Below are 13908 nucleotides of genomic sequence, written 5' to 3'. Positions count from 1 at the left end.
TTCTGAAGAGCATGGGCTCAGATTTACTCATCTGCAAAATCTCAGCAGCTGGCAAAGACGAAGCCCTACTTACTTATATCTATAACTACAGCTGTGTTAGGTCCCTAGAGCTGCTGTAACAAATGACCACAAACTAGGTGGCTTAAAAAACAAACAAACAAAGAAAACCAGGCGTTTATTCTTCTAACGTTCTGGAGGCTAGAAATCCAAAACGAAGATAGTGACAGAACCCAACTCCCTCTGAAAGCTCTGGGGAAGAAGCCTTCCTTGCTCCTTGCTAGCTCTGGTGGTCGCCAACAATTCCTGGTGTTCCTTGGCTTGTAGCCACATCCCTCTAATCTCTCCCTCCATGATCACACGCCCTTCTTCCCTCTATGAGTCTGCGTCCCTGTGCCACCTCCTCTTCTCATAAGGGCACCAGTATTTGGATATAGAGCCTCCCCTACACCATGAACTCACCTAAGCTTAACTAATTACATCTATGAAGAACTTATTCCCAAATAAGGGCACATTGTGAGGTTTTGAGTGGATATGAATTTGGGGGGAACATCACATAGTCCAGTGTAACCTCTATATCTATATCTAGCCAGGGAGTCTATGACTGAATCCGTACATGAATTAACAAATAAATAAATGAATGAATTCAAGATCATGTAATGTCTGGACTATATGAATGAACAATGGATTCAAAGGCAGAAAAATAATACTAAAAAATGGAAGAATTCAATATTAGACACGCTGAATTTAAGTTGATAATGAGACTGAAGGTGAAAAAAACCCAAAGGCAGTTGAAAACTTTTGGGTGTTGACACCCCGTTGCTTACTATGCTGTGTGACGTTCTCTGCAATAACCTCGCTCTAGCATCTCCCTCCACTTACCCATATTATATTCATTCTGCAATCCTTGGCTCACATAATATACCCTTTTTGTTTTTTTCTGTCCACATGGTTTGTATTTTTATAGCTTGAACCACACATTAGCATAACCCATAATTTGCTTTTTGTTTACATTATATATTTATTACATATTTTTATGCATTTCTAGTGTAATAGGCACTTGGAATTCACAAAGAAAATCTATTTATATTTTAATCCTCCCTTTCGCACTTTCCTCACATAATATTATCTAAAATGATGCTAGACACATAATTAGAACTTAAGTACTTACTGGCTAAACTTTCGCATTTATGCTTATGCAAGTTTTCCATAAGTAAACTAATTCAGATGTATGTATTTTAACCTATTTCAAAGCAGGGTAAAAAGGTAATAAAAAAATTTAGCATTGGCTTATAGGAATATTATTTCCTTTTGTAAATAAATATATACAAAGACACGTTTGAACAGCATTATCTGTGCAAATTGGTTTTAAGCAGCATTGGATATTCACCCAGCTCTGCTTTCTAACACATCATATTCTCTTTGCTTTTAGGTTCCCTTAATATGAGCTTTACCCTTTTAATGGTACAACTTTCCTTGTTCTGTGCTTTTGGTTCTACAGTGCTGTGGTTCTCTTTTGTTTTATTTCCATTTTTATCTCTAATATTAATATACCACTTTCATTCTCTTCATATCCCCAAGTAATGAAACACATTTTGTCATATTCTTGGCGATTATACCAGTCACGGTCTGCCTTTAACAAAACAGACTACAGTTCCAGCCCAGGACATTGTGCACCAGATTCAGTAGGATGTTGTCTTTCAAGACTTTTTTTCAGATTTGCAAATTTGTCTGATCTATTCATCATTCTGTAATTTTATTTCATGGCATTTTCATCTTGGTTGACAAAATGTTGTGTTATACTAAATGGCCTCTTGTTTGCATTTTCCTAGTTTAATTTCAATTCTGTATCTTATGTCATAGTTTAATTTAATTTTTTTTTTTTATTTGGTCTATGGACCTAGAAATGCACTTTATCTATGGGCAATGTAGGTACATCATTCAAATGTTATTTTTAAAAAGTATTTCTTTTTGTGTACAACCAGTTTTAGGCAAATCTTCACTTAATAAAACCTAGGTTTGTAAAATTTTATTTATATGTTTGCCTTTATAAGGAAATACTGGTTATAATTACAGTGTTTATGTGTCCTAGTTGATAAACTTACCAAGTGTTTTCTTTTTTTATAAGTTGTATTTTCTAATACACATATCCCATGTAACAAAATATTTTCTAGTCCCTTTCCATGCAGTGGTCAAATTGTATTATCAAGTACTTCATTGTGTATTGACTGCAGTGCAATAAGTTTACAGCAAAGAAAAGATAATGCTAAAGGGAGAAGAGGAAGAACTAGACTTTTCAGAATCTTGTATTGTTAAAATTCAGAACAACTAGCTTCTTATCACTCATCTTTGGGTTTTTTTTAAATATGCCTTTTGTAATGACCAGAGAAAGCAGTTAACCTCCTTTCCCTAAAAGGTAAAATAAACCAAAAAATAAAAATATCTCTGATCTAGCAATTTGAAGGAAAGTGATAGGAAATGCAGCAGTGAGATATTTACTTGCTAGATTTGATGGGGTGGGGAGGGAAGAAAATTTCCTCTGCCCTTCTAGGTTCTTCTGGCTGGTCTGAGAATTAAATTGACATGAGACAAATTAACAGGGGAAAATCAAACAAAAGTTTAATAACGTGTATACACAGAAGAGACGCAGGAAAACTGATAACTTGCAAGAATGCTGAGATCCTCACCTTAAATACCATCTTCAGCTAAAAACAAAAGAGGATGTTGGGGAGAATGGTTTGGGACCTCAAGGGGAGGAAGGCAATTGACCTGAAGAGGATAAAGCAAATGTTTGGTAGATATATGTTTGCTGGGCCATGAAGAGACCATGGGACACAGAGTGGACTGATCTCTAGGTCTTGTCCGAGTATCCCCCCTCTCCCCACTACACACACGCCTAGTTCATAGTCTTTGCAAATACCTCAGGTAATAGCTCTATTCTGGGAACAGGCCCACTATGTAAATTCTTTTAGACAGTTATGTTGAAAAGCCAATGTTTCTTTTTGCATCTTTGGGGCTTTGATTGTTTTCAGCTCAAAATAATCCTCATACCAAAGAAACACTTTGAGATACCAAATTTTGCTCTCCTAAAGTGGAGTCACAAGTTGACTTGTTAGTTTATTGCAAAATGAGGAGGCAAAGAGATAGCACTCACGGAGGATCAGTAGCACCTGAGTGTGATGACACTGGTCTCGGCTACCCCGATACTGAGGACTGGCCTGCAGGCAGCTCCCACTTGAGTGGTTCATAGGTAGCACAATGGTTCTCTGCCTTGAATGCTACTAATTCCAGATGCTGGGGCTTCCCCCTAGAAAATGTTACTACACAAAAAGATGTATGTAAGGCATTAATTGGTCAGTAAACTACAGTTAAAGCTCTCCATTTCTGCTTTCCCTGTCCCTCATGTAATTTTGCCCAGCAACATGCCTTAATAAAGCACAAGCTGGTTATCTGAAACATAGACATCTGCATTCAGTGTCAGTGGACTTTTGGGACAACAAATGGTTAAAAAATAGAGAGAGAAGATAAAAAATGTTTAGTCTAATGTAACATCTTAACATTTAGAAACCATCAAGAAGTACTGACAGGAAAAGATGTAAACGTTTATGTTAATTTTCATAATGGTAGCACAGAAATGAATCTAACTGAATTTTATGTTTTCTGTTTAGCTACAGACTAGAAAAATCAGAGAAGCATAAATAGCAATTATCCTTTGCTTCTCTTCTTATGTCAAACATGATTTCAACAGATTCTAAAAGTCCAGATTTTAACTGTTATTATTAATGTAGAAACACAGGTAAGCAAACCAGAAAAAACATGAGATGGGCTGTTGGAAGAAGCTTTGAATTAATAAATATGCCAGAAAAAAAAAAACAAAAAAACAAAAAACAAAAATAACCTCAGCTCAAGAGGTGTTTTTTGAATGAACAAATGGGTAAATAATTCCTCTATCTACTAAAAATTTCCTTTCCATCCCTTTTTCCTCAGTATAGTTACCTACCTCTTTCATGTATAGATAGGTCTTTTTGTTTTGATTGATGTTTTAATTACCTGAAGAAAATGCCATTACCTTTTACTGTGCCTTTATAAAGAAGCTAGTTTTATGGAAATGTAGGATGAAGTAGTGCATAGGAGTATCATATTGCCTGTTTAAATCCCAGCTCAGCCATTTCAATGTTCATGCTCAAAATTACTTCATTCCTTACAGAAATTCATTTTCTTCATCTGCAAAATGGAGACAATATTAGTACCCATCTCAGGTTCACGTGAATCTTAAATGAGTTAATAAAATAAGGTGTTCAGAAAAGTATCTGGAACATAGAAAGCAATCAATATTAGGCACTATGGCAAAATTAAGTCCTCACAAAAACACGTATCTATGACAAAATTAAAATACAAAGACCAGTTAATAATAATAATTGATAACCTTGTTTATGCACAAAATAATTATTTTAAGGCTAAAGTTAAAAGGAAAACTTAGCATTAGTTTGTAGTTAAGCTGGGTCTATAACCAAGTACAATACTTCCTATGATAATAGGTAGTCTTGGAGCCATATTTTCATAATTACCTCATTTGAAATACAGGCTTTTTTTTTCTGGATCCAAGGGAATATATTTGATAATAAAAAAATTACAAAGAGTGGAAGAGTCCATTTCGGACAACGATTTCTCCTATAATTGTAATCATCGATCTGCATCTGAGGCTGTGCTAGGGAGTAGAAAGGCCTTTGCTCAATTCCTCATTTGCTGCTTAATCATTACCTGAGTGGCCTTAGAAAAGTTACTCAGCCGGTCTGAGCCTCAGTGATCTGCTCTGTAAGAACATGGTTATTAATAACATTTACCTTGGAGTAGTGAGAATTATATGAATGTGTTAGGTAAAGTCCCAAACACAGCTGCTTAATAAATGTTACATCCCTTTCTCTTCTTGCTTAGAGGCCATGTGAAGGCCCTCTATGAAGAGCTGTGTCTAGTGTAAACCCATTTCTTTTGTTGTTGGCAGTGGTGGTTTTTTTGCTTGTTTGTTTTCGTTTTTTCAATGCCAAACAGTGTATTTATTTAGTAAGCAGACTCTTTAAGGATTATCCAACTTAGACTTTCCAATGATTTGAGAAAAACGGGCTAATGAGTTTATTCAGCAGCGTTAAGGGGGTAATAAAGCCAATTCTATACCCCACAGAATCCCTCAATGGAGTTTTTAAAAATTAGATTTTGGTTTTTTTTAAATAGGAAAAAAACAAACACTAGAAAAGCTGTAAACCCATTTCTTAACGTAATCCCTGTTATATATTTTACTACATAGAGTTTCATTTTTATTCACACAGGAAGAAATAGAAATGTAGGGTTAGATAGAATGACCTGGTTTTTGGCTTAATTACACTATATGGATCACTTCTTTACAAAATTTTCTTAGACAATCACAGCTTGGTTTGAAAGCTGATCTGTTTATACTGTGGGTGTTTGTGTATGAACTGTTTATAGTGTGGGTGTTTGTGTGTTTATGACTGGAGGGCAGAAAATTAATTCAAATATAAAAATAGTAAATATTCAGCATCACGTATGAAATTCTTTAGTACCCTCTGCCCCAAAACACAATGCCCTACAATCTAATCACATTTTGGATGCCAGTTTTTGTCTACAAAAGGTAATTAATGAAGAGTAAGGAATCCCTCAAATGGCACCACGCCAAATCCATTACTCAAATCCATAGAGTGTGATATTTTACAAAACTTGGTCTTATTTCCAAAAAGCCCATGGCATGGGGAGAAACAAAGAAGAAAAGATTGAAATAGTAGATAGAACATTTTTGGATCCTGATTTTTAAAAATTAAGAATTGTTTTTAGATTTTCAGGCAAATTGGAATATGGCTTATATATTAGTCACTGTCAATGAATTATGGTTAATTTTGTTATGTGATAATGGCTATTGTGATTATGTAAGTTAATATCATTTTAACATTTTAATTTTTGAGATGCCTATAGAATTGCACACAGAATAGCTGAGTGAAATAACATGAGGTCTGAGACTTGCTTTAAAACCTTCCAGACCACTCCAACCCCACCAAAAAAAGAGGGGAGAGAATAGATAAAGCATGTAAAACAAAACATTGGTATTTGTTGAGGTTGGCTAATGAACACCTGAAACCTCAGGGAAAATCTCTACTGTTTGTGTGCATTTCAAAATTTTATACTAAAAAAGTTGTTAAAAATAAATAGATATTGAATGTAGCCTCCTTAATATCAGCTCATGTCTTTTATGGTTTTAAACAATTATTTGTAGAGTAGGAACTTCATAAATGCATATTAAACTGCATGTATTGTTATGTTCATGTTTTAGTTTATACTAACACAAGATTAGAAATTTGTTAAGAAAAAATGTTCAAAGATTGATGCTACAACTATAAACCTTCAACAAGATATTTCTTCTTAGATTAATTTATCCTGAATAACAATGAGACAGTTAGTTCTAACATGTAGCAATTGGATTACAAAAGGACTTAGTCCTTTCAGTTCCTTATTCTGCAAAGGAATTATGTTGAGAAGGTCAAGTATATTTTGCATGGAGTAGTAGTTTAAATACCAGATAGTAGCAATTGCTTCCTTTCATTAACTATAACTTGATTTAAAAAAGTAATAATCTTTTTAAGTTGGAGAATAACTGCGAGGATTATGGTGTCCCTATACCCAAAGCACTGTTTTTACAGTCATGTAGAAACAGCAATCTGGTACAGAAATGTTGAGAAACACAAGACACTCAAATCCATTGAACAATAGCACATGAGAGAATCAAAAGTCTTTCATATGCAAATAACCAAATATTTTTATAGCTTCAACTCGTGCCTTCAATTTCTCTTCAGATAACTACTCCATAAATAAATACACATATTTATCTCACTCAATTTCTGAATCAGAAAATCTATTAAGAAAGGTAATAGAAATGTGTTCATTTGAAATTGTTTAGTCCCTTTAGAATGTTAACACCAACCAGTGACATTGCAAGAACCCTTAAGGACACTTACCCCAGAGTGGGTATCCAGTTATATGGTATTCATGCTGCTCTAAATTTAATTTGTCAAACAAATAATAGAAAGCACAGCAGGTGTTTTTGTCTAACCCCATTGGTTACGATTAGAGATATTATGAAAGTATGAAAATTAACGTTGACATATCACTTTGAAAGCTAATTTTCTTGTGTGGGGGACATGCCGTAGCATATCTGAAAGGTGTGTATTCCCACTTGCCAGAATAACACATTACTTGTGTTTGGTTCTGAAAGCAGACGTTGTCTACTTCAATCAATTTTCAGCTATTAATGGTAGCTTTTAACTATATTTGTGAAAGGCAAATACATTCAATTAGTATTTGTCAGGAGCAACATGACATTTACTCTGAGGAGATATTTAAGGCTGCCAGGATCTGTTGTAACATAGCATCATGTAGATCAAAATCACCAGTAAAAATGATTCTGTGTGTAGCTTTAGGGAACAACTTCATTTTTCCTCTGATTTTATCCTCCGTGGGAGACAATGAATGATGACGACCGCTTGTGGTGTAGGATGAACAGAATAGAAATAGAGTAAGTGGAATAGCAAGGTTAAGATGGACCACAGAACTCCATAATGACCTTCCTTTCTTATAAGGTTGCTTTCTTTCTTAGAGGATTCCTCAGAGAAATATATATATTTACTTGAAATCTCATTTTTCTGTTAACATATAAGAAAACCAAATAGAAAGCTATATAGAGTTTGTTCAAAAAATCACTTTCACCGACCATGTTTTATGTGTAATCAGAGCCATTAAAATAGTCTTAAATTAAATGGTAAAGCTACAAGAAGAAATTTTTCACCTCTGCTTTTCCACAGTTCTCCCTGACTATGTCCTTTCAGGGCTTCTCTCTTAGTCTCAGAGATTGTCCAAATATCTCTGTCCAAAAAAAGCACTGAGTGTGAGGGGTGGGGATTCCTAAGTTTTATTGTTTTAATTGTTTGACCTTGATTTCTATCACTAATATTAAGTAAAAGCATGGAAATGTCTTTCCCATGTTCTTATCTTTGAAAAACTGTGAAAAATAATGAACTCCAATACTGATGATAGAGCAAGAGCTCTTTCAACATTGGGTGGGAGTTACATTTCTTTGCTTTGCAGGGGAAAGGCAGCTGGGTTCTATCCAGAGCATGTTATGAGATTCTGGGATCTAGAAATATTTGTCAATTTTTAAGGGAGAAATATCTCCAAGGATCGATCCTTCTCTTTGCTCTTCACATTTGCTTTACTCTAAAAATTTCTCCTAACTAAAAATTTTTATTCCAAACATCCCACTACTTGATAAAAGAAAAAGAAATGGAGTAGAGCTTGGCTTTGATGGTTGAAATACAAACCCTAGGGTTGGCAGCTAAAGGGAAATGCGATTCTTCATAATTTTCAAGTAAATGTGTTTCTACTTTGCTGAGAAGTATATTATACCTGAGAACCTTCTGTAAATTGAACATAGGCAAATTGAACATGCTACACTTACTTGTGTCTACTAAATATGCCTCTCCCTTTATAAATTGTCTAAATGAATTCATTCATTCTTCAACATAATTTATTGAATGCATACCGTGAGCCAGATCATGTTTCTGGGAATACAACCATAAGCAAGTGAGATAAAATTCCCTACCTTCACTAAAGTTAACATTGTGGTGAAGAGAAACATTTAAAATAAAATGAAATATTAGAGCTATAAAAAAATAAAACAGAGAAGGGTGCTAAGGAGGGCTGGGGTGGCCAGCAGTGTTAAATAGGGTATCTATGAAAAGACCCAATGAAGAAAATTATGCACTTACAGATCTGAAGGAGATGAAGGAGGAAGCCATACAGACATATGATTAAGGGAGTTCCAGGAATAGGAACCAGCAAATGTAAATGCCCAGAGCCAGGAGCCAATGTGTGTGGGGTGAGAGAGTGGGAAAGAGGTCCTGGCGAGGGTAGAGAGTAATGGGGGGTGTGATTACACAGGGTCTTAGAGGTCCCTCTGAGGGATTTCCACCTTTATGCTAAATGAGATGATTGGAAGGTTTTTGATCTGAGAAGCAATAAGACCAAACTTAATTGTTAGTGGAATCACTATGAGTTCAGGAGACACCAATGTGAGTATAAATACATATACACACAACGTGACAAAGTTATTTCTAAAATACTTGTCGAGAACAGAAGATGGTTACCTTCCTTTGGATAGTACCACTCAGCTCTTATTAACAAACTTTTTATACTTACTACAACCCTATGTATAGGTACTAATTTTTTAGGGTATTATATAAGTATCATTAGTGAAAAAACAGAATTATTAAGTCTTCAGGTAGCAAGTAGAATGTTTAAGCTGGAGAGAAACTTAAAAATGGTCTAGGACAGAAGAGATAATTAATAAGAACCTACTGAATAGCACAGGAATCTCTATTCAATACTCTGTAATGACCTAAAAGGGAATAGAATCTAAAAAAAGAGTGGATATATGTGTGTGTATAACTGACTCACTTTGCTGTAAAGCAGAAACTAACACAACATTGTAAATTGACTGTACTCCAATAAAAATAATTAACTGAAAATTTTTTTAATAAATATTGAATAAAATGTAAAAAAGATAAAAGTCTAGTATAACCTAGTTTGTGTTATAAAAGATGCACAGAGGAATACGGGGATATGTGTATAAAAACAGATGATTGAACTTGGTGTACCCCCTAAAAAAATAAAAAAAAATTTAAAAATGAGCAAGCAAAAAAAAAAAAAAAGATCCACAGAAAGGTTAATGATATCCCCAAGTCACATAACTTGGACAGGTCCCATTCGCGATTTCATATCCAGCCATTGTTGTTCTATCATATTAACAATATGATAAGAAAATGCACACAATTTTATATATATATATGTATACACACACACACACACACACACACACACACACACACATTACTTATAAATGAGAAAGTGGTGCTTACCCAACTTTATTTTTCTGGAATTGCAGGTGTCTGAAAATAAATTAATGTATAAAAACTTACTAAATATGTATTCTTAAAAGTGAAATATTTGGTTGACTTAGCACAATTCTGTGAGAGAGATTTTGTTTATCTTTGTTTTCCACATACATTTTAAATGGGCTGACCTTTTAGCAATAACATTGATCTATTGATTTGGAAACTTATGTTCATGGGCACAGCTTGTGCCACCTCAACCTGTGTCCTCTGCAGATAAAAATAAGATAATCTAAGGTGTTTTGCCTAAGTATTTAAAGATGTTAAAAAAAAAAAAAAGAAGAGGAAGGGGGGGAATAAAAGGATGAGTAGGAATGGGAGAGGTAGAAGGATTTGACAGTTGTTTTTAATACTTTTATGAAGAAAACATACTCTGTTATTTTCATTTAACAAAAAAACTATGCTTTGAATACTGAAATGAAAGTTGTAGGTTGGATTTAATCCTAGGTTCTATCCTGGGAAATGTAATGCTTCAGCACAATTCTCACCAAAACAATTTAAGGCGTTGATATATGATGACATGCTTCTTTCAATGTAGAGGAATAGGAAGAGGTTGTGCTTCAGATCCTCTATGGGAATGTGGGAATAAACTGAAGTGAGAAATAAAACATTTCTTATAAGATCCCAAATACTTGTTAGGCAGACACTAAAAAGAGATTTTGGGTTCCCTGGAGGAGGAAAAGTATACATTGGTTTAAAAAATTCAGCATGTATTTATTGGCTGACTTTTTTCACAATCTAAAACTGTAAATGGATTCTCTAACGTTTTCAGTGCAAAACCAAAAAAGCATTGTGAAGTATGTAGATACAATATTCTACTTGGATTCTGTGCTGCCATATTCAAGGAATTCATAATAGCTGATACATAGAAATACTCAATGATTTCAATATCAGCTAAGTTAGTGACATTATTATTTGAAATTTGAATAAACCCTCATGAATCAAGAAAACAGCATATAATCTCAACATTAATTTGGCACTGTTTAGAAACACATGCATTATAGGGTTATGGCTAACTGAGGCTAAAAACACACAATTTTTAAAAAGGCTTTTATTTTAAACAAGACTTAAAAAGCTTTCAGGTCTGTCCAGTAATGCTTGAAGATGCCACATTCTTTCCCAAGTTGTTAATGCATTTGTTGATTGTTGTAAGTGTGTTCAGTCTTTGTTCAGTGACATAAAATCATCTGTCCATAGAGCCAATGGACTCAATTTTCTGTTTCAGATTGCCGATCTTTATACATTTTAATTCCACAAGAGTTCCAAGGATTTGGCCTGCTTGGCTTTCTTTATAGAGTTGCTGAAAACAAGTCTGAGGTATTTCCTTAGAAAACCTTTTCACAGTTAGTATGCAGATTATTTCAAGTTGCCCCACCTGAGATCTCTAGCCCTCAACATCCAAGCACAGCAGGTTTTTTGATGTCTCAGGATCAAGATCAAGGGCCTATTTATTTTCAAAGTTTGAACGCTTCTCAGAAACTTCATCTGGTTCCTAGTAATCAATATTCTACTACATGTAACAGAAAATTTGATTAATTGAAACCTAAAAGCATAAGAATCTTTCTTTTTCAAGGAAAAGGAATTCCATGGAACGTAACTATTGGCAAAAGTTCTGCAACTTGATGATTTCAGGACCACTTATCTCTCTTCTTGGGTTGCTTTTTTGTTTTGTTTTGTTTTTACCTTTTCCTCAACATATGTTACATATTTTTAGTTTTTTTCCCCCATGAAATTATAAGATGGCTCCTGTATCTTCAGAGACCACAATCATTTTCAGTTTAAATGTTACCAAATGCAAGTCCCTGTGCCTGAAGCACAGTGAGGCCAAACAATCTGAAAGTCAGAGTTTGGAGCAGAAAAAGGTTTATTGCAGGGTCATGCAAGGAGAGGGTGGCTCTTGCCCCCCAAACCCTGAACTCTCAGAAGGGTTTCAGCAAAGCACTTTTAAAGGCAGGGTGAGGGAGGGGGTGAGGTTGGTTGTTGCAAACTTCTTGGTGTTGGAATCCTTTGTTCTTGCAGCTGTCCATGCGGGTCAGGTCACAATGTTCCTATAAACCTCCAACAAAACAAATGTTTCTGCAACTTTTTAATCTCTATAGAAATGGACTCTTAAAGGTCAGAGGCTTGAGAATAGGCTACCCTGTATATTGCAGGCTATAGGAAACATTCTTTTATGAAAGGTGCAGAGCCAGCATGACTAAGCATAGGCAACAGAGCACAAAGCATAAAGTAAAAGGAACAGATCTAATATGGAGTCAGATTTGTTCTTCCCTATTACATAACTAGCAAGAAGAGGTACAGCAGCCTTTGACTTCTTTCAGGAGAAAAATGCTATTGCAGACTCTCCTATAATAGAACTGTGCCATGCAGCCACCTCTAACTTCAAGGGAAACTGGGAAAGTAGTTTAATTTGGGCATGTTGCCTTAAACAAAGCCAAGGTTCCATTAGTAGGAATAAAGGGACCTGGGGATATTGGATGGGCAATTAATAGCAAATGAGACACCCATTCTTAATTGACAAATCAGATTGTTGTTTCTCATTTACCTCCTCAGCTTTCCTTTGGCCCTCATGCAACCAGATACTATAACACTCTGGTGTATGTTAAGATGACCTCATAAGTAAAAAGAGAATGGGAAGAAATCTTGAGTAAACTACTGCATTTAGAGAAGTGTGTGATTCTCATAAAATCCAAGCTAATTCCCTTTCCTAGGTTAAACATTTAATAAAAACAGTTTTCTCCAATTCATGATTATTTTCAGACAGATTTGACCTATGGTAGAAGAATCAGGAAATGAATAAAGTGCTTGCTGTCCAACCCAAGTTCATGTGCCTGATGCACAGTGAGGCCAAATAAAATGAAACATTGGAGTTTGGAGCAGAGAAAGGTTTATTGTGAGGGCCAAACAAGGAGAATGGGCAGCTCATGTTCAAAAGACTCAAACTCCCTGATGGTTTGGGGGAGAGAGTTTTTAATAGGCAAAATTTGGGGGGAGGTCTGCAGGGTGTGTGTGACTTTCCTCTAACTGGGTGATGTTCCAGGAGTCTCAAAACTCAGCCTTCTTGGATTTCCCTTGTGATCCAGTTGTTAAGACTCTGAGCTTCTACTGCAGGGGGTGCAGGTTCGACCCCTGGTTGTGGAACTGGGATCCCACATGTTGCGTAGCATGGCCAAAATAAAATAAAATAAAATTCAACCTTCTGGTTCCAGCCAGCCTGGTGTCCACGTGCTTGTGTTCAGCCTAGAGTTACGATCCTCCACCTGGGTGGGGGCCTTTGTTCCTGTAGAAGAACTCAGGGGTACATATCAGATTGCTATGCATGTCCCTCATCTAGGAACCAGGTCCCTGCCCCATCGCTGCATTATTATTTCTTGATTGCCTTTTCTTTGTTTCTACATTCTCTCCCTTCTCTAATTAGTAATTGTTTGAATCTTCCCTTTGGAACTCAGGGAAGGTCTAGGGGGCTGAAAGCCTTTTTCCTATAAATAAGAAATGAGGGGCATGGAAAGGCTTTTATGGAGGACCCCACAAGGTCCTGCTCAGTTTCAGTTTACATAATAATAACTTCCAAAATCAAAAGCAAGTTGGCTTTAGCCCTACATCCACTTAGTTGTTGTTGTTTTTTTCTCTTTCATGGAAGATCCACGTGACCTAAAAAAGTCTTCATTAGAGTTCCAAACAGAAGCCAACATGGGTTCACTCCTTCTTTGCTTACATGGATAAAATAGTTCTGGGACATCCTGATCCAAGTCACTTCAGAATTTCATTTGTACTGCATGATTCTCACCATCTCCTGACTTTAACATGATCTGTGAAATATGGGTTTTAGTAGCATGCCCTTGGCTAAATGGTAGAAAGATTATTAAATACCATGATGTTAGTATGTGAGTTACTGTGCCGGTGT

The 13908-nt window shown here is 35.5% G+C and overlaps 1 protein-coding gene across 2 annotated transcripts in view; it reads left to right on the top strand.

Moving 5' to 3' along the window:
- The window catches only part of BRINP3 (BMP/retinoic acid inducible neural specific 3), a 431062-nt gene that overhangs the window by 393493 nt on the left and 23661 nt on the right, over positions 1 to 13908 (top strand). The window lies entirely within an intron of this gene.

Source organism: Hippopotamus amphibius, chromosome 3 (genome assembly GCF_030028045.1).
Source record: "Hippopotamus amphibius kiboko isolate mHipAmp2 chromosome 3, mHipAmp2.hap2, whole genome shotgun sequence".
Classification (NCBI taxonomy): Eukaryota; Metazoa; Chordata; class Mammalia; order Artiodactyla; family Hippopotamidae; genus Hippopotamus; species Hippopotamus amphibius.
This window is presented reverse-complemented; position numbering and strand designations above follow the sequence as displayed.